We start from the raw sequence: 19984 nt of genomic DNA, 5'->3' as shown, positions 1-19984 counted from the left end.
AATAGAGAGAGAGAGAGAGTGAGCGAGAGATAAGAATAATGCTCATGAAATATGAGTGTAAGAGAAACTAAGATAGAGGATGAGAGGACGAGAAATAGACATAACATGATTGACTGAGAGAACAGGAGATATGACTAAATGTCAGTCTACTGTAATTAAAGTTACCGGTTAATATGTCTAATTAGACAAGAAAGTCGAATTAAATGAGAGTGTTAACTTATACATCTAAACAATAAGATCTAATAATTAGTGTGGAAGGCAGTCTAGCACGAAAGTTACGTGTTCAAACAAACAGGAAGCGATAGTTGCAGAATATCCCTTCAACTAGAACTTTCAGGCTCATATCTAGGTTCATAGTCAGGCTTTTGAGGCTATGGAGTGCGTGATTGGGTATGGAAGTGACGGTTAGAAAATTAATCTAACAATTTAGGCAGTTACTGAACATACATTGTAGACAGATTATTAAAGCAGGATGAGTTATTGCGAATATCAGTTGTCTAAATCTTGTCTATCCTCGCTAGTTTATCATTTCTCAGGGGTAATATTTACAACCTCGTTCATCAAGACAGTATTCATAGCCTAGTCAGAATCATCAAAACAATGAGGCAACAAAACAGTTAGTGAATTCACGATGTACTATTCACTAATAGCGTTCATGTTGTAACTAAGATTTACATCATAATTTATCATTAAACTAGATAATTCGCAAATGTTTCCATCTAAAATACAATTACTCGACTCTAATATTATAGATCATTTATTGCGGATGATGTCCACATGAACTTTGCTACTTTTGCTTAGGTAATGGGAAGTGCTTTGATGAATTGATGATATAATTAAACGTCCATGCCATCGGCGGGATGCGAACCCACGAACCTGGGGTTCGGTCTGTTAACAGACCGAAATTTGTAACGGTCCTTACCACTAGACCAACCCGGCCGGGTTGCTATTCAATTACAGTGTAATATCTGTTGTTTTATGATTGATAATATTAAGACCCGAATGCACGAAATCCTGCAAATTTTAACCGTTATTAAATGCCACGACAACCAATCAGAGAAGTCTTCTCTTCAAAGTCCAATTGGTTCTCGTGGTATTCAATAATGATTGAAATTAAAAAGGCTTTTTGCAACCGAGCACAAAATAATGGAATATTTCAGTTTCTTTCAAGAGTCTCTCGAATCTTGCTTTCATGGCTGAGTTGCCCTGCATTGTCATGATGATGTGGTATATCTTCCTGATTTCAGTCAATTTTCTTATTTTGTTCAAGGCTCATGTATTTTTTTTTAATCCTAACAACTTCATTTGAATTTCTGGATTTCTCTGTGTATTAACTGTATTGTGAAGTCAACTTAATACTGAAATCTCAGGATGAAAATGGTGTTACTGTTCCAGGTGGAATTTCAAAGTTGCGTTCCACACATCCAATAATGGTTTCAAAATTTCGAGGAGTGGAAAGACGTTCATTGTAGATGGATATTGTAGAATTTCTTCCTGAAAATCAGTTATCAGTAGTGTCCAGTTACTTGGCTACAAGACCACTATCATATATGAGGAGGAATGGTCCACATATGAAGAGATAGTAGTTCTGATTATTCTGATTATTCACTCATTAATAGTTGTGTTTGATTGACAGAAAATTGAGCAGAAAATGAAGTAGGGGCCTAGGAGGCCCTACCATTGAGATTTGCTTATTCGGAAATCTGAATAGTAAGGTGATAAGCGTATAGGCCTATGACCTCCCACTATGGAGTGTGGAAAATCATATCATTTTTATTATCAATAATTTTCTTCTTATGGAGAATAAAAGGAAATTGTAATCTTATATACTTCAGATATATTTTTACCAGAAACATGTCTTGAGGGATAGATTATAATTCTTGGAAATTCAACAACATAGTATGTATTCTTGAAGTTTTCAAACTCAAGTTCACAAAACTCATCAATTCCAATAATGCTCGCTCTTGAGGATCAACCGACAGCAAATAATAATGCAACAAGTCATTTATGAGCTTTCTAATTTGGCAGCAACATAACAATCCAAGCACCGTGACACCGTGAGCGATTCTATTGAGGAATCGTGAACAAGGTACAGCCGTCTTAATATTATCTGCGTGCGCGTAAAAACACTCCAAGCATGACTTGCTCGGTCGAACTCAGTCGAGTCTATAATGCCTCACGTCAGACTCATAGGCAACATTCAACCAGCAATAAAATAATGGCAACAAACAAGCAGTCCAACTGTTCCTCTATTACGGGACCCGTTATTTCGCTGAAGAGACCCATCTGATAAGCAATAACATTCCTACTGTGGCCTCTTACAACTTATTAAGCAACGGAAGATTCTGTTCTGTGGACTATGTTGAGTTAGCAACGGAAGACATCAGATTGTCAAGCCTGGTTGGTAACTGAAAAAACAATGTGACATCAAATTTGTTGTAATTGTTGTTCAACAACACCTCTTAGCTGAGAATTATGCCTAAAGTCGTAAACCTTTACTTGTTGGTTAACGGAAGTAATGATGGATGAGAGATGATGAACCTACAGATTTTCGTGGGTTCATTGTGGAAATGTAGAATTGATTTGAAATGAATATAATACAAGTAATTGCAATAACCGTGAGCAGAGAAAACTCCTATAATAGTTCTATAATAATAATTCTATAATAATAATTCTTTAATAATAATTCTATTATAATATATATATATATATAGCGAGTTTTTGCAACTTCAGTTGTGTCGCTTCTCGCACCCCAATCGCCATCTTTCCTTATCTATCCAGTCTCCTTCAAAGAGACCTCTACTCTCCATTTCAATGTGGACATTGGATACCCATTTCTTTCGCGGTCTTCCACGCCTATTTCTGTTCGCTGGTACCCAATTCCATACTTGCAAAGGAAGTCTTCCTTCATTCATTCTGCGCAGGTGTCCATACCATTTCAATTGTTTCTCTCCAATGACATCCATTGTCATTATTATTATCTATTATAATATTCTATTGTAATTCTCTGCCGTGAGCAACAAGTTAAAAAATCTGGTGTGGCGCACTCACACAACTTTCCTTGCCGTTATGAGAATTGATCACCTGACGCTAGTGTTCCCGCGCATCTCTAGTCTACTTATAAACAAAGATCTGAGCCAGCTGGTGACAGGACAATAACGCTGGAGAAATACGAGTCTGTTATCTCTTCATAGTGAATTATTTAATAGAATCAACAGTTGTTGTCAACAGTTTGCAATTGGATAATCACATTTTCTCGAATTTCGAGCTTATATCCAATTTTAGGTGAAAATGTTACTGAACATTAATTGTAGAGATTTTCATGCTGAATCTTTTTCACTTGGAATTTTTTGTTCAAATTGTATCTGAAGCCTAATAATTGAGAATCTAAAATCATACTTTGCATAGATGGGGCGGAGCTCCTGAAATTTTTACAGATATAGGACTTGTGACAGTTGATATAGCTTATCAATGAGTATTTTAGGTATAAATTTGATCAAAATCGTTGAAGTCATTTTCGAGAAAATCGCGAAAACCCTGTTTTTGACAACATTTTTGCTATTTTAGCCGCCATCTTGAATTGCATTGCATTGCACACCACACACACACACACACACACACCACACACACACACACACACACACACACACACACACACACACACACACAACACACACACACACACAACACACACACACCACACACACACACACACTGGAAATTCAGAAATTGGGATACCTTAATTTTTTTCGGAAAGCAATGCTTTCCTTACCTATGGCAAGGAAAGTTAAAATGGTACACACACATACAGACCAATACCCAAAAAAAAACACTTTTTTGGACTCAGGGGACCTTGAAACGTATAGAAATTTGAAAATTGGGGTACCTTAATTTTTTTCGGAAAGCAATACTTCCCTTACCTATGGTAATAGGGCAAGGAAAGTAAAAATGAACCTAGATAGAAATTGTGAGAAGACCTCCGAATACTACAACTCACAAATTACTCATCAAACAACTGAGGAATAATACTGTTAGTTTTAGATTCCATAGAGTTTTTAAGTCGGAGTTTCGCTCAACTCTATTATTGCAAGAGGAATTTGTAGATTCTTCTTTGCACATTTTTACAATACAATGGAAGACTTGACATGAATCAAAAAGATGATAAATCAATGCGAGGTTCCAATAATATATAACAATCTTTTTTGTTACTCAAGTTCAAATTCTGAACATTCCAAGTGATGATAATACAATTTAAAAATAAAATTCGTGGAGTATAAGAATGGCTAGCGTGGATAAAACCAATGTATGCTGGATAGAATGAAAAAAGAAACATTCCAATAATATTATTCTATAGAAGACTAATTTTTCATTCACTGTATTTGAAATTTCATTCATCAGTTCAACAATTTTGTTGGGAATAGACATATAAGTTGAGAAGAAGTAGGGAACTGATGTAGCTATTGCAGTTTCTCAACGTGGCATCCAATCCATTGTCGATCTCCTTTTTGAATTGGTTAGGCTGATCAATTGAAAGTCACCGAGCGTCCTGAACTAAGACAAAGATCAATGCGAGGAATGTGACTCTATTATCCTTATTGACTATCATTCCGATTTTAGCCTCCACAGACAAACAAGTCAGGACATAATAATTGACCCTCTCTATTCAATTGGGCTTGATTATTATGCTGGGCAGACAGAACAATCTCATCTCACTTCCCTCTACACTATCACACCAACAACCTCTTAGCCTCCAATTCAAACTACATCTTTATGATATTATCAACTTCATTATAATTTTCCATTTTCAATGGTTCATTTTCCTATGTGAAGAAAGTTTGCTGCTAGACCATTGGCTGAGTTGTTTCGATTTGATTTGGAAACTACTGAAATTAATGTTCCTAGTTAAAACATTGTATTTGGACCTAAAATTGTGTGTAAATCAAATCCTGGACTCTACATAACCTCTGGACTGTTCATTTTAAATTAGGGTTAGGAGTTTTGAACTGATTCCTGTTGTTTCCACCTGGAATGTATCTATTGTCCATGAATAAATAAATTTATGAAATGTTTCATTTTGAAATCCACTGAAACATTATAGAGCTAGACAGGTGCTGACGAAGTGTATCTCATAGTGACATTGTATTTTAAACGTCTGTGTGACTAACTTTATCTGTAATATGATTGCCAACAGTCCCAAATATCCGTCACCAACCCAGTATCTGTATGATAGTATTTTTGAATATTTTTGATATTATGAAATATTTTTGAATATCTCTAAGTTATGAAAATATCACTTTTGCAAGAAATTAATTTCCACCCACGAAAATTAAAAAGTCTGTTTCTACTCTCACACAATTCTTTGATTTTATCGACTCTGACCTCGTTTTATGAATCATTTAAAGTATGAAATACTTTTTCTCCAGGGAGAAGAAAGATCCGGAAATCTAAATATCACAGATCATAATTTCAATTATAGAAACAGATCTGTGATAACGCCGTGTTAAAACAATACTAATCGGCTATGGATAAATTAATATCACAATTAATAACACAAATTGAATTAACAATAGAGAAACCAAGAGAAAAGGCACTTCTCTCTCTTACATACCACATTCAGTCAATACATTTTATTTTTACAAGAGAAAAAAAAAACAAATATCGGGAGAAAAAACTAAAGAAGTAAACCCTCTGACAATTTTAGACAACATTGAAAAAGTCCGTAATAGGGCCATGAATTCACGTTTCCAAAACTCATTTTCAGTCGAAAATTATATTAACAAAACATTTTTATTGTTGACGGTTTTCAGGATATTTGTTTTTTGTAATATAGTATTATGATGATATGAATCATGCAATCATCCATTGCTGATATAAATATAGAGAATTTTGATACGTAACAAACATTTAGAAGAGAGGTAAAGCAATGGTGAGAAATAATCTGCTCTCCATCGGATATACTTGGATATATTCGAATAAGGATATACTGGGCGGAGACTGGTTGATACCAAGAACAGAACGGGTTAATAACGGAAAGCCGTAAAATTGAAAACTGTGTAATCAGGTCCAGTCTTTTAATGGTCTCACTCCTTCTTTTAGTTCCAATCCACGCCTTTCCTACTCTCTATCATTCTTTCCTCCTCTTTCACCATGTCTCTATCTCTCTCTTCCTCTCTCCTTCTGGTGAACGACGCCATATTGGTCCGGAATCTTGTCTTATGATCTCGACATGGAGAGAATCGATGTTGTAAATTATTGACGGTTCGAGCACAACCCCTCTCAAATTTGGTTTGAAGCGATCTCCTTGAAGGAATGAAAATTCTGAAGTAAACTGGTTTGAGCTGTCTTTTTTACGAATAGATGCACCTGGGAAAGATGTTTAATTTTGAATCTAGCCTACTATATTATCGAGCAGGTGATGTAATAATAAATTGCTATGTATTCCTATCAGTCCAATATAGATTAAACTGAGAACAGACTCATAATTGGTTAATTTATTACGCTCGGCAATTTATTTATTTTTTCCAACGGTACAACATAAACAATTCTATATAGGAAAAATAACAAGCAAATACAAGCAAATGTTCAAACAAGGGGTGCCGTATCGTGATTGTTTTTTTATTTTTATGAATTTATGTTTGATAATCTTTCGAATGGGTTCCAAACAACCAGGAAGTGAATTTTCAGCTCATAGATGAATGTTAGCAGAGCCAGCCTCAAGCAAACATTGCTAGACTAATTCTGAAATGAGAGAACAAACAGCACGGCGCTTATCTCAAGAATAAATTGAGAATAGCTTCAATGTCTTCCAATTCCATGATTATGACGAATTATGGCCGAATTCAAGTAAAATTTAATTTGTATTCTAATCTATAAACATCATCAGCTTCAAGTTTTAACGAAAGCTTTCTAGTGAACTTTGAGTGAGTGATCGAGTACTAATACTCGGAATTGCACTTTTTCATTGGAGCCAAGAGCGAGGCAAATGATGGCGTCAGGGCCAGTCATGAGCCTTGAAGGAGATGGTACCATGATCGCAGCTTATTGTCTTTGAGCCCATTCCCCAGCAACACGATTCAAGAGTTTTAATCCAGCCGGGCGGATATTAAATGGAGGAACCATAAGTGGGAGGTACGTTGTATAAAGTCACGATTATAAACCGAAACAAAAACAAAACTACAGAACAATAATAGTTACGAAGCGGAGAACAATAAAAACTTGACGAAGAGAAATGAAATGACATTTAACTACTCTAAACAATTGAGCATGAGCTAAGTCACGACTGGGGAAAATTATAGGCTATGAGTGGAATAGTGGTACGTGGTTGTGCCATAAAATGTTCGGTTGGAGAATGTATGGCATCGAAAATGGTCGATTGGATAAAGGAAAAAATGGAAAAGGTATGTAGTGATGAAAGCAACAAAGCTTCTTCCAAAGCTTGAGTTTTGAATGTGATATTATCGACGAGATTGCTCTAATGATAGTGTGTGTATGAGGACATTAAAGACAAAGGGTCGTTTCTGGTCCCATCTAAACTTGAAGAATAATTGTGATCATACTTAATGTTAAAGAATTGATGGCTGTACTATTATAACTGTAGTATTTCTTATTGAAGCATGTACACCATCTGTAGTATTCCTAAAAATTTGTTTTTTAATTCATGACAAGAAATTATATGACCGATACAACGAAGCTGCCAAGTTGCAACGCTCCAGTCCAATACTTTGGCAAGTGCAAATGATGATGATAATTATGATCATGATAATCATGATTATGATTATTTTCGAGTTGATAGGATTCAATATTAAACGAGCAACTTCTGTTTATATGTTTATATATTTGTATGTAATCGGATCTCGAAAACGGCTCTAACGATTCTCACGAAATTTGGAACAAAGAAGGTTTATGATATGAAAATTCGATTGCACTAGGTTTCAACCCTGGGATAACTCGCTGAAAGACATTAAAAGGATGAATACGTCCTTGGAAAAACAGCTGGAAATTTTGTCGTCTGTCGATACCGTAATGGAAGTGAGTGAGCGAGTGCATGTGTGGGTTAGTCCTCAGCTGATCTCAAGAGAATAATGATCCAGGAAGAAAAACTTATTGAAGGTGATGGTTCCTTGATCCATTCCGAGCTGCTTTGTATAAACACACTTTTTTATGTATTTGAACACAACATGCAGTCGATTATTAAGTAAATATTAAAAACTTTTACTTACTGACTGTAAAAGTTTTTAATATTTACTCAATAATCAACTGCATGTCGTGCTCAAATACATAAAAAAAACTTATATTTGTTTATTTCTCTTTTTTTAGAAAACATGTTTACTTCAGAAAGCCCAAAATAGTAACTAGATACTGTTAGTGTAACATAGTACATAGTATATTAACAAATATTGTAGCAAAAATAGTATATCATTCTAAATCGAATTAATAGTTTATCTATTTTTAATTGATGATGTGTTTGTTCTTTGAAGTGTAAATAAATTGTTATTTTGAAGAGTGATAGTAGTTTAACCTAGATTTTGATTTGGACTGAAGTATAAATTTGAAAAGGGATAGTTTTGGGCATAAGCCGGTTGTGCCTCCTTATATAAATGTAAAAGTAATTGTACGACTGAAAAAATTAATAGATAAATATAAACTATGAATTCAATCTTTCCTTACAAATTTTCTATGCTGTTACACTTCAGAGCGGAGCTCGGTTCCCCGATATTATGGATAATATATACAAGATGACACAGATGGTTTTAAAATACTACTTGTGAATTTTAAAGGTATTGGATTGAAATAAAGTGCAAAACATGTAGTTACAATGGAAGTTTATTAACAGAAAATTATTTAAGCGCAAATGTCATGAATAAGGCACTCCGTGGTCATTTTTGAGTAACTGCCGGGGTCGAAATCACAGGCAAACACCTCGGAAACAAGATGGCAGCCAAAATTTTCAGGGTTTTGCTATAACGCTTGTATTTCAATAACCGTTCAAGATATTCAACCGTTTTTTTAGAAGAAAATATTTTTAAAATCTTCCTCTACAATTTTTGTTGAATAAATTTTTCCTGTGAAACGCATGTTTTTTTAGTTATAACCTTCGAAATCCCAAAAAAACTTATTTTCCAAATTTGTTCAAATTTCATTCCATTATAACTTTTTTTGTACAAGAGATATTTTTAAATCTATGAAACTTAGAGCGTTCTTTCAACTTTGGAACGATATATGTTCATGCGCTGTACGTCAAAAAATGAGTTCTCCAGCGCCCTTATAGAGGAAGATTTTTAAAATATTTTCGTCTAAAAAAACGGTTGAATATCTTGAACGGTTATTGAAATACAAGGGATATAGCAGAACCCTGAAAATTGTGGTAGCCATCTTGTTTCCGAGGTGTTTGCCTGTGATTTCGACTTATCATCATCACGTTCCTTATCATGCTAGATCTAACGAAGAAATTGAGACATCTTCCACGGCTGTTACTCAAAAATGACCACGGAATGACATTTGCGCCCTCGAGTGACACATTCTTGGAGTCGGTCCACATTGCCCGTTCATACACATCACTAGTGCTAATAATTGAGATAGTTTCGTAATGAATTGCTGCCTCAAACTCCTGAATGATCAAAAGTTTGTTCATGTAGACCCTTTCATTCAAATAGCTCCTCAAGAAAAAGTCAAATTCCATAAGATCCGGTTAGCGAGGGGGCCGATGGGAATCTCCATTAGGGAAAATCAAATTTCCAGATAACAGTATATGCCATATTGCTACAATTGAACTAACCTTCTCATAATATCGAAAGTCATGCATCTTCAATCTTGTATGTTTACTTTTATCTGATCCACATTGGTGAATCAATCAATTGTAGTTTTCTAGTAATCTATCAAGTGTTGGTTACTATTTACACATCAGACATCAATTACTTGTATTCAGGTTTATCTGCATTGACACAGCTTCGCCGAAATATTATTCCATATCAGCCAACATCCGCATCCGCATTCACCAAACAAGCACCTAGTTGATCAGTGGTGACATACGCAAATAGGTGCAAACCCCGCGGCCACACAGCCAGGTCCTCATGTCCGTTACTATGCACCAAACAATATATTGTCACAATAATCGACACTGCAGTCCCGTTCCAAAACGACCGCGAATTATGACCAGTTGGACAGAACGCTCCACTTCCGGTGCGCGCCGGAAACGCGGGCTTTTTACAGGTCTGCCAACCCACGCGCGCGCTTTACAACAGTTGGCAACAGTTGTATTCTATATTATGTTGTACTCTGGTCAAGCGTAGTAATAATGGTGGATCATTATTTTGTAATGGGTGAGAAGAGAGCAGAAACACTCACATTCACACTTATGCCGGACAACAAAATTTAAATCGAAACGCTAATGAGCATTGTTTCCGGTCGCTGTGCGGACCGCACGTTTTTGGAAAGCATATTGTTTTGTTGGGATAATTTTGGAAGCTGGAAGCTGGCCTGGACTCACACAGTATTTGTCGAGTAATGAATGGCTCTCATTCATCAGACTAATTATGAGGGAAGGCGTTAAAAGAGTACTGTCATTGTTGAATGATTGATGTTAGTTTGTTATTGCTAATAAACTATTATCAAACTTAGATTTCCACGTTTGTTTACTATTAAAAGTATGTCTCTATTAATCAAGTATGTCTCTATCAATAATAGATTTCCACGTTTTTTACTTTTCGATGACTGTTCTGGTTTGAAGAACTGGTTTGTCACTCCTTTTGGTCTAAGACTGTAGAGATTACGATAAATAATGGTCATAATATATATAATTATATGAGAATAAGCAATCATGTTAAATGCAATTTTGGGAGAAAGTGCATCATACAATACCAATGACAAATACCTCGATAAATACCATGATAATATTGTAAGTTTACTATTTTGATAATTCGTGCAGTTTGTAGCCCAGGTAACATCGTTTATGATTGTGCTATCACTTTATATCATTCTATAAATCGCTTCTACGCCTGTTGACTAAGTAAAGAACAAATTGTAGTATTATAGGTTTCTATCATATTTATGAGCTCCACAACTAATGATTTTTCTACTCTCACAAGCGCATTATATACTTCATACTATTTTGTAGTTATTTGCTTTATAATAAATCACATAAAGGATTATGAAGATCGTTTGTTATACAAACTGACTGGGAGAACAAAATATCATGAACATGAAACACACCTTGCGTGTCACCAAATACTTCTCAGCTCTGAACTGCGCTCTGGAAAATAAATCCAACGATGACATTTTGTCGCCGAGATTTAATCCTGAATAATGAACGACTCTGTTCTCTTTCTTTTACTTTATCGCCAGCATTTTTATCGTTTATCCAACACGAATCGTTTTGTAATTTCATAACTCAAGACTTGCTTTCATCAAGATTCCAAGATTAGCAGAAATGATGGGTTCGAGAAGTTGTGAAATGCAAGAAACAGCGATTTCTGCACAATTCAGCCTTTGTTGGAGGTTTGTACTTCATGGAGTTCGTTCTCATGTCGAAAGGTCAGCCCTCTAAATACTGTTCTACAACTAAGCTACATGCTATTCCAGCTAACTGATACCATGGGCGTATTTTGCAGACATTGCAGATTACAAGTTGAAGCTAAATCTAGGCTTACCTACTCGAAAATGCGTTTTACAAATAACATTATAACCTGATATTTTGTTATTCAACTCAACATTAACGTATTATTGCCTTGAAGATAAAGCTATGATCTAAGAAGTTGAATGCAGAAAATTTGGAAATTTGGGTATGACCACTATTATTAATTCTTCAAAACTAGCTAATCATGATGAAATGACTCAATCAATGTGAATAAATGAAACAATATTTCGTGTGTTATATTTGTTTTTGCCGCAAATGTCTTAATATAGAAGTGAATTTATTCATTGTAGTCAGGTATTACAGGTATTACAATAATCATACATAACATTAATGTTGCTTTATAATTCCAATTCTGGATGGATTAAATATTTTCAAAAGTGATAACAAATTCCACGAAATATTGATTTGTAGTACGAGTACTTTCTTAAAAAATAATAGAATATAATTACCCTCTTATTTATTAAAGTGGACTAATAACTTTATTTATTTCCTCTCGCCTCTCATTTATTCATTTATAAATTACCCTCTAACTCATAAAAATGAAAGTACCCTTTTATTTCATTACATCACGACTAGTTTCAAATCTTCAAGAGTCATTTTCAAGTGTAACATGATTTACACTAATTAAAAATGGCTCTTGAAGAGTTGAAACTAGACGTGATTGTGATAGAATGAAAGGGTACTTGAAATATTCTATTGTTTTTAAATACTTTCAGTAGCCCTACAAATCAAAGTGAGTACTTAATTCAAATGTATAAATCCAATCCATTCACAATATTCTATCAATTTAGAAATGTTATGAATTAAATGCAGTTCTAGAGAGTTTCACAAATTACAACTCCTGGTGTACCAATATGAAAAAATCCGCATCAACTATCAAATTTACTCAATCCAAAACTTTCTCATAGGTCTATGATTTCATCAGTAAACTTACACTTAAACAACACTTATCCCAAATGATGAAAAAATGGATAGAAGTAACTGTTGTAGGTAGGTCAAAGCTAACATTTTCGAAGAAAATGGAATTTGTAGCATACTTTTCTTGAATAGTTAGAATTATTCACAGTCTGGTTTAGACAGTTGAAATGGAAGTAACAATGTCCTAGTAAGAATCACACAAATGCAAGTCCTAGCAGTGATGAAGCACACTTCAGTAAAATATCTTTTAAGTCTCAAAATGGTCAAACGAATAAGTATTTGTGAGAATCAGACTATACTTGTTATTCAACCAAGCTCCTTGCTTCTCAGCAGGCCTTGTATAAAAGCTGATAAAAATAACTACATTCCAAATTCAATTCTTTATTGCCAGAATTTAACATTGCAACAAATCAAGGTTAATAAATCAACACTTATTACAAGAAAATAAAATTAAATTAACTACGGAGAACTAAGAACTTATCATTTTTTCAGGCACCACCAGCAAAAAGAAAAGTCACAAAAAAGAAACAAAATTGTTGAAGGATATCAGATTAAAGCTGGAAAAATAATGCTTACCCCACGATAAATCATATGAATGTAGCTTAGATGAATAAATTGAAGAGGAAACCCCTTCCATTAGGCTGATCATTAGTCGAAATGGAACATACTGCCTAGAGCTTCGTGACATAATAAGACAAGTATCTTTTCATTATTATACAATAGGTAAATCTTACAATCAAACTTCGTAACCAATTCACAATCGTGTTGATAATCAACATACATCGAACATTGTTTCTGGATGAGACATTCGTCTGCGCCGGAAATAGGCGATTTGATATCATGAATGAATCGGGCGGAATGCATCCAGCAACAAAAGCAGTGAGGAAAATCAATTGCCTCGGGCTGAAACTCGAGTCCACCGAGTTCATTGATAGATACACGGTAATATTTGGCTCGTCCCGAAACAATAGACTCAGGTCTTTTCGCCAAGTCATTTGTTGAATGGACTTTCGTTTGCCTTGGGGCAATAGCTCTGATATCGTCTGGACAAGAATGGATCGATGCAATAATAAGTGAGCTGATTTCGGGTGTAGCTTTGCAAAGGGTGGTGTGGGGGAAGAACAGGATGAGGGCGGTAGAAAGAGATAGTGTTCGTAGTTGAGGGGGGAGGTGCACGAAGAAAAAGGAAAAGAGAAAAGTACCACCCTAAAAGACTAACTTGAAGTGGCGACACCAGAGTCATTAGCCAACAGCCTAACTGCCCGACCCCGGTTCGCATCCCGAAACATTTGAACCTTTTAATTTGCCCTGAAAACCGCAACACTGTCATTTTGTGTTGATTTATCTGCGCATCTTCACCGCGGTCTATCTCTTTGGAAATCATCAGCAGACGCTACGTTACGTTTCATCTGCTGTTTCCGGGCCATTAGCGTTGCAAACCGAACACATCGCTGGCCAAAAACTTGACTTGAAACGATTAGGGGTGTTTTGGTGAATGCTTCTACAATAGTCACCGAAAAGCGGTGAAAATACTCTAGTGAGCACTAGAATTACCAAACTGAAACAATACTACTTAGTACCGGTATTGAGATGATTATAGCAAACTTCAGCTCAAAAACTTTATTAATGTCTTGGTAGAACATTATAAAAATTGAAGTAGAACCCATTTTTTATGAACCGGGATTGCCCTGTATTTTTGTGCAGGTTAGGAGGCTGTGAAATAGCAGATTATTGCAAATTTGAAAATAGAGTGTGCGATTCAAGAGGATGAATTCCCACAATAATTAAAAATCACATAGGCCTAATATTTATCATTAATGTTATTTTTTGGCTGTTATCCAATCACCTGAGCATAGTGAATAATTAATGTAACTAATTGTTGGGATGTTATACGATTTCTTCCAAATTGTGACAATAATTTATTCCATTCCTGTTACTTTTACTTCAAGTAAAGATGAATCAATTGAGAATATTTGTTATAATTTCTTATAGGGAAAAATCTCCGAAATTTCAAGAAACCACATAACATTCTAGTAATTGTGATGAGTAACTTATCGTTTCTGCTATATTTCCATAACGTACATCTAGGAATGAAACCTATGCTATGCAAAGATATGCAACTCAAAAACTGTTTCCTATATAATATTCATAGACATTGGACAACTTTTCCTCAATAACTGACTGTCAATCTTCTCAACGCATAGCTTCATATCTCTATGAGTTCATGATACGTCAAATATTATAAATATAATTCATCTAAGGTGTGCAAAACATTTAGGTATATGAAAATAAAATAATATAATGTATAATGTCTCATTTTTACTTGGTTATTGTATTATTAGTCCATATAAAGAGCAGAGACCACCAACTATGAAATAACGTCAAATATGACCAAGGTGAGTCAAAAGATGAATACTCCTTTCAAATTATGAAAATTTACTTTTGGTAATGTAGAGTAGATAGGGAGAGAAAAGCATCACACCTCTAAAACACCAGCTTAAAACGCCTAATAATTTCATGTTGACTGTTTATTAGTCATTATAATAAAATTCTTCCTTTTCTGTATAAAAGTAGGCTTTATTAGTGGTCATTAGTAAGATGCCAGCAGATAAAACTACTCCAAATCATCCCTGAAAATTGAGTGACTATTATTTTACTTCAAGCTACATTTAATTTCGTTGAGTGTTTCTGTGGTTATACACAACAATTTTACTCATCTTACTCCCAATCAAAGACTGTCTACTTCATGTCGTGTGTTTTTTATGTATTTAAATACAAGTTGAATGGGGATGATGGCCTAGAAATTGTGGGAAGAAACTATAAGTGCTTATTAGAAAACTACCCTTTACGTTTTGTCAAAGGTAGTAGGCGGTGGGCAGACAAGGCAGCTGGGTTTAAAATAAGAGAGAAGCACGATGTTATCGATGTTATTAGGGGGTGACTTTTCTAATGTTAATAATCATGAGCACATTTTTGAGGCTTTGTTTCAGGTGGAGTGGAAGAAGGACATTAATGACTCTCATCCCCGAGTTGGAGAAATGAAATGACTGGCGACCAAGATGACTTCTGATCACGGGGGTAGTTTGTCCCGTTTTTTGTGTCATTGCCACACGTGGCATATAATAAACTCAGATCAAGCCGTGGGAGAAAATGAAATGTAGCTTCATTTGTTGGCTGCCGCAGCAGCAGTCTGTCTCCAATTGAAAGGACGTTATCTTCAACCTCCAATTATTATTACAGTCGTTGAGTTTAGAAGGGTAACATTTCAAACCTCACGAAGCTGTATCCAACCGAAGTAGTTGATGCTCCTTGTTGTTCTTGCATCCCGATCTCTATTATGGTCAATTACTTTCGTTCTTATAAAAAGACTAAAAGGCTGTCATTTGACTGCTCTCAATATTCTTCGAAAATCTTTGGTGAAACCGTAGAGCACTACTTCATCCCTGTGTAAAAACTTGTCCTTCCTTCTACGTAGTTAAATTTACGAAAATATCATGTAGCCAATCAAACCTATTGAAGACTATAAGAAATTTGAATGGTCTTGAAAAACATTTACACTTTGGAAAATATGTTCCAAATAAACGAATATGATATATATCATGCAATGGAAGTACTCATATATTATTTGATACGTTTTTGAAATGCAGATTATGATGAAACGATTAACAAGTTAGTATTTGACCTAATAGCCGCATGCCCAAAACTTGAAACTATATGCTGCAGCTTACAAATCTCATTAGTATATCTTGTATTATATGAATATCATTAAATCATTGATATAATCTCATTAAATTTCTTGTGGTTCATTCTTGAGTTCAGTAGCTTAGAGTATTAATAAATTCGATGCGACCTATTGGTTTCAAATAACCAACAAAGTCATTGCAATATGATAGATTATTATTATCATTATCATGAAAAATGAAATTCAAATTTATATATCTCATACATTCGGTGGCAAGAGATTCAAACAATCAAAACTTCCAATTACCATTGAATACTAAGAATAGATAAAAATAATAATAAAAGAATAAAGTAATAACTTATGAAATGAAATTTAATTCATTGTTATGAATATTCATGAATTTGTGTTTGCTGGTAATAAATGGAATTTCAAATCACTCACGTGAATCAATTATTTTCATAAAAACAAAACAGCTCGTAAGAATGATTTGGAATTCATTGGCTCGGTTCTCAACACACTAGTGATGATTGGCTACCTACTGTAGACCTACACTTCCACTACATAAATCATAGCCAAGCAAAGCTTTGTTTGCTACTGTTCATATTTTGTTTAAACAATAAATCTCAGGTTAAATTATTGCTGGAAGCTTTTTCAATGGATGTTTATAATTATATTTCACCAGTGGATGTTCTTTAATAGGCTAGGCTCTGATTTTGTTACCTGGGCTTTGGGTGTACCGGTCAGCAATATATAACTTTAGTTATCTGCTGTTCAGAGCTGCTACTTCCATATGGATCACCTGCTGAGTTTCAGAACTGGAAACGTTTGCTACCAACTTCTTGGGTGTTCCCGACTCTATTTTGAGGTTAGAACTTGGAAGAACGCAATTATTCATTTTATATGCGGACTTTTACACTCTCCTCATCTTGTCAGTGTAAGATTGTTGCTTGGAATCGAATTGAATATTTTCATTCATATCCCATCTATTTGAATTATTAATAGAGGAGTCACAGAGTTGAAATACAGAATTGAAATCAGTAGGAGTTGAGCAGTTCAGGTGAGAGCTCTGTAGCAACTGAATAATTCGAATGAATGGAAAGAAAAGATTTGAGAAGAGTTGAATGGATTCTAGTTTCACTCCAGGGGTCTTTTTCATAAGAATTTAGAGGCCCTGTGATACAGAAACTTCACTATTGTACTCCACGCATAAGGAGCCTATAATATGTTATTGTAAGGTAATTGGTGAGCTGTGTAGTGATCTTGTGAGTAGAAGTCTCTTTCTTCTTCTGTAGGACTTGATTAATTCTACTTGATATCAATATTTATATGAAGCAATCCAGAGAAAAATCATTTTTAATAGTAACCCCTCCATAGCAGTTCATGAACCAAATGACCGCTGAGCTACGTTCTAAAATAATAATGATTTCAAGTATCAATAGAATATTCAGTAGAACATTGTGGAATCAATCAAATCATTTTCATAAAGTGTTGTAACTGTTTCATTGAAAGATAATGGAATTGTAATTATATTTGAATAAATATATTAAATTTTATATAATGCTATTTGGGGTAAGTTCAAACTGATTGTATGCATGATCAGTTATTTCATTCAAATCTGGGTAGGGCAGCTCAGTATACCATAATTATTAATATTTGCTATTATCTTCAAACTTTGATGCATATTGTCACGTTATTTTTTTATAATTAAATAACGATTAGCCTCCTGCTTGGCATCAATCGGTAGAGCATAAGAATATTTTAATAATTATAAAAATCTGGTCGTGGTTTTTACTAGGATATAGTCTCATAAAAATCTTTATAGGCCCAGATATGAGCTTCCACAATAATACTGATAATTTATTAAAATATATATATATATATATATATATATATATATATATATATATATATATATATAAAGCTTATATCCTACAGTATTGAGGAATAAAAATAAATCGTGCACCATAAAAATTTGATACATATATTAACAAATATCTCTTAAAAAAAAAAAAATCAGAGCAAAAATATATAGAGCGACAGAAATATATAATATAACAAGAAACGAAATCAATAAAATATCACAGATTAATATTATTCTTTAAATTCTATAGCACGAAACGCTACCATGTGCTTTCATTTTTATGATCATAATATGCATTTATTTGCATGTAGCTTCGATATCAACTTGCTGATACTTGTCAACTTGGACGATTCTATTTAGAATCTAAATTTCTTAAGTCAGCATGATAAATTGACTAACTAGTAATCCAAATATATATATTTCATTCTATAGTTTCTAATAGATTTCTTTGTAATAAATATATTTTTTATCTCAGGGTGCGAGATTCGGCACCTGACGGAATAGATAGATCAATTCATCTAGTGAATCAGAGCTACATAAAATTATCGCAAATTATATTGTAGAAATCAATGATCATATAAATAATGTATTAACAGCCTAGATCTTAGTCTTCTTTGATTGATGGATCATTTGATATATGGATTGATTCGTTACTATCTAATAAAATACCTTTTATACTATATTTACTTGCGCAAGTATTTTTATCAAATTCTTAATTTATAAAAAACCCTTTCGACGAGCTAGCTTTGATTCTTATTTAATTTCGAGGGTGCCCCATCACTATTCCAATATTTTTCACTCACGTGCCGGAATTTTCTATGAGCTGCTGGTGTCGATCCAAACTCCTGGTGGTCCTGGATTATTGTAGCCGGAGTCGTCTCTTCCAAGGGGTTAAAAAATGATTTAAAATGACAACATCACAAAGTCTTATGAGAAAATTTAGTAATTCAATTTAACTTTAAATTATTAAAAAGGTAAAGTAAGGTATTGTGCTCTATAATTTTTGGTGACCTCTCATGGTGCTGGTTGGCAGGCAAGTGGGGAGTTCTCCCTTCTCTCATTCACAATTTTCATTTCCGATTTCTAAATTTACATGAAATTTAAATACTCTGTTCCTCCGCCATTCATGGCTCAAATAGACCGTACCAAACTATTAAACTATTACTTATATTACATCTTTAATAATTTATTTGCCTTCGGGCCGTATCCAAAATATAAACTGTACAAAAATATTTTATAAATTCTTATCATTTGTAGAAATATATACAAATATATTTGAATCGGCTCACTATTGCCGCCTATCAATTGCCACTATTTGATTGGTGCATGCAAATTATTACAGTATTCATGCGCCTAGTAACCTCCTACTTCCTTAATACATTTAATTATTTTTGTTGGGGTTTTTTAATATGCTTTTTACATGCAAAGTAATTTTTTACAGATTATAAGTTGTTTCGTATATTACAATAATTAGCCACGTGGGACGTTTAGTTCCTCAAGTTGAATACTGTTTCGCCACAATAAGTTTCTGCCAAGGTGTTTGGTCAGATTCTACGTTGTGCGACTCGGTCGATCATTAGGTCGCCGTTCAGTAGATGTTTTATGCCTAACCTCAAATTTTCAATATTTTATATATATTATACAGTAGCAAAAATTATTTCCATTCCTATTCGGCTGTTGTACAATTTGGCCAGGATGCCTGATATTATCTAATCTTCAACGTTATCATCTTTGGCGATATTAGCCTATTATTTCACTTAGACCTATAAATTTTTCAAATAGGAATTTTATTTATCCATCCAAATTTAAATACGTTACAATATGTACGCATCAAATTTGATGTATATGTTAAAGCAGACTAATTTTAGATTAAACAATATAAATGCTTGTA

The sequence above is a fragment of the Nilaparvata lugens genome, chromosome 7 (genome assembly GCF_014356525.2).
Source record: "Nilaparvata lugens isolate BPH chromosome 7, ASM1435652v1, whole genome shotgun sequence".
Taxonomy (NCBI): Eukaryota; Metazoa; Arthropoda; class Insecta; order Hemiptera; family Delphacidae; genus Nilaparvata; species Nilaparvata lugens.
The sequence above is the reverse complement of the archived record's forward strand: the minus strand, read 5'-3'. Positions refer to the sequence as shown.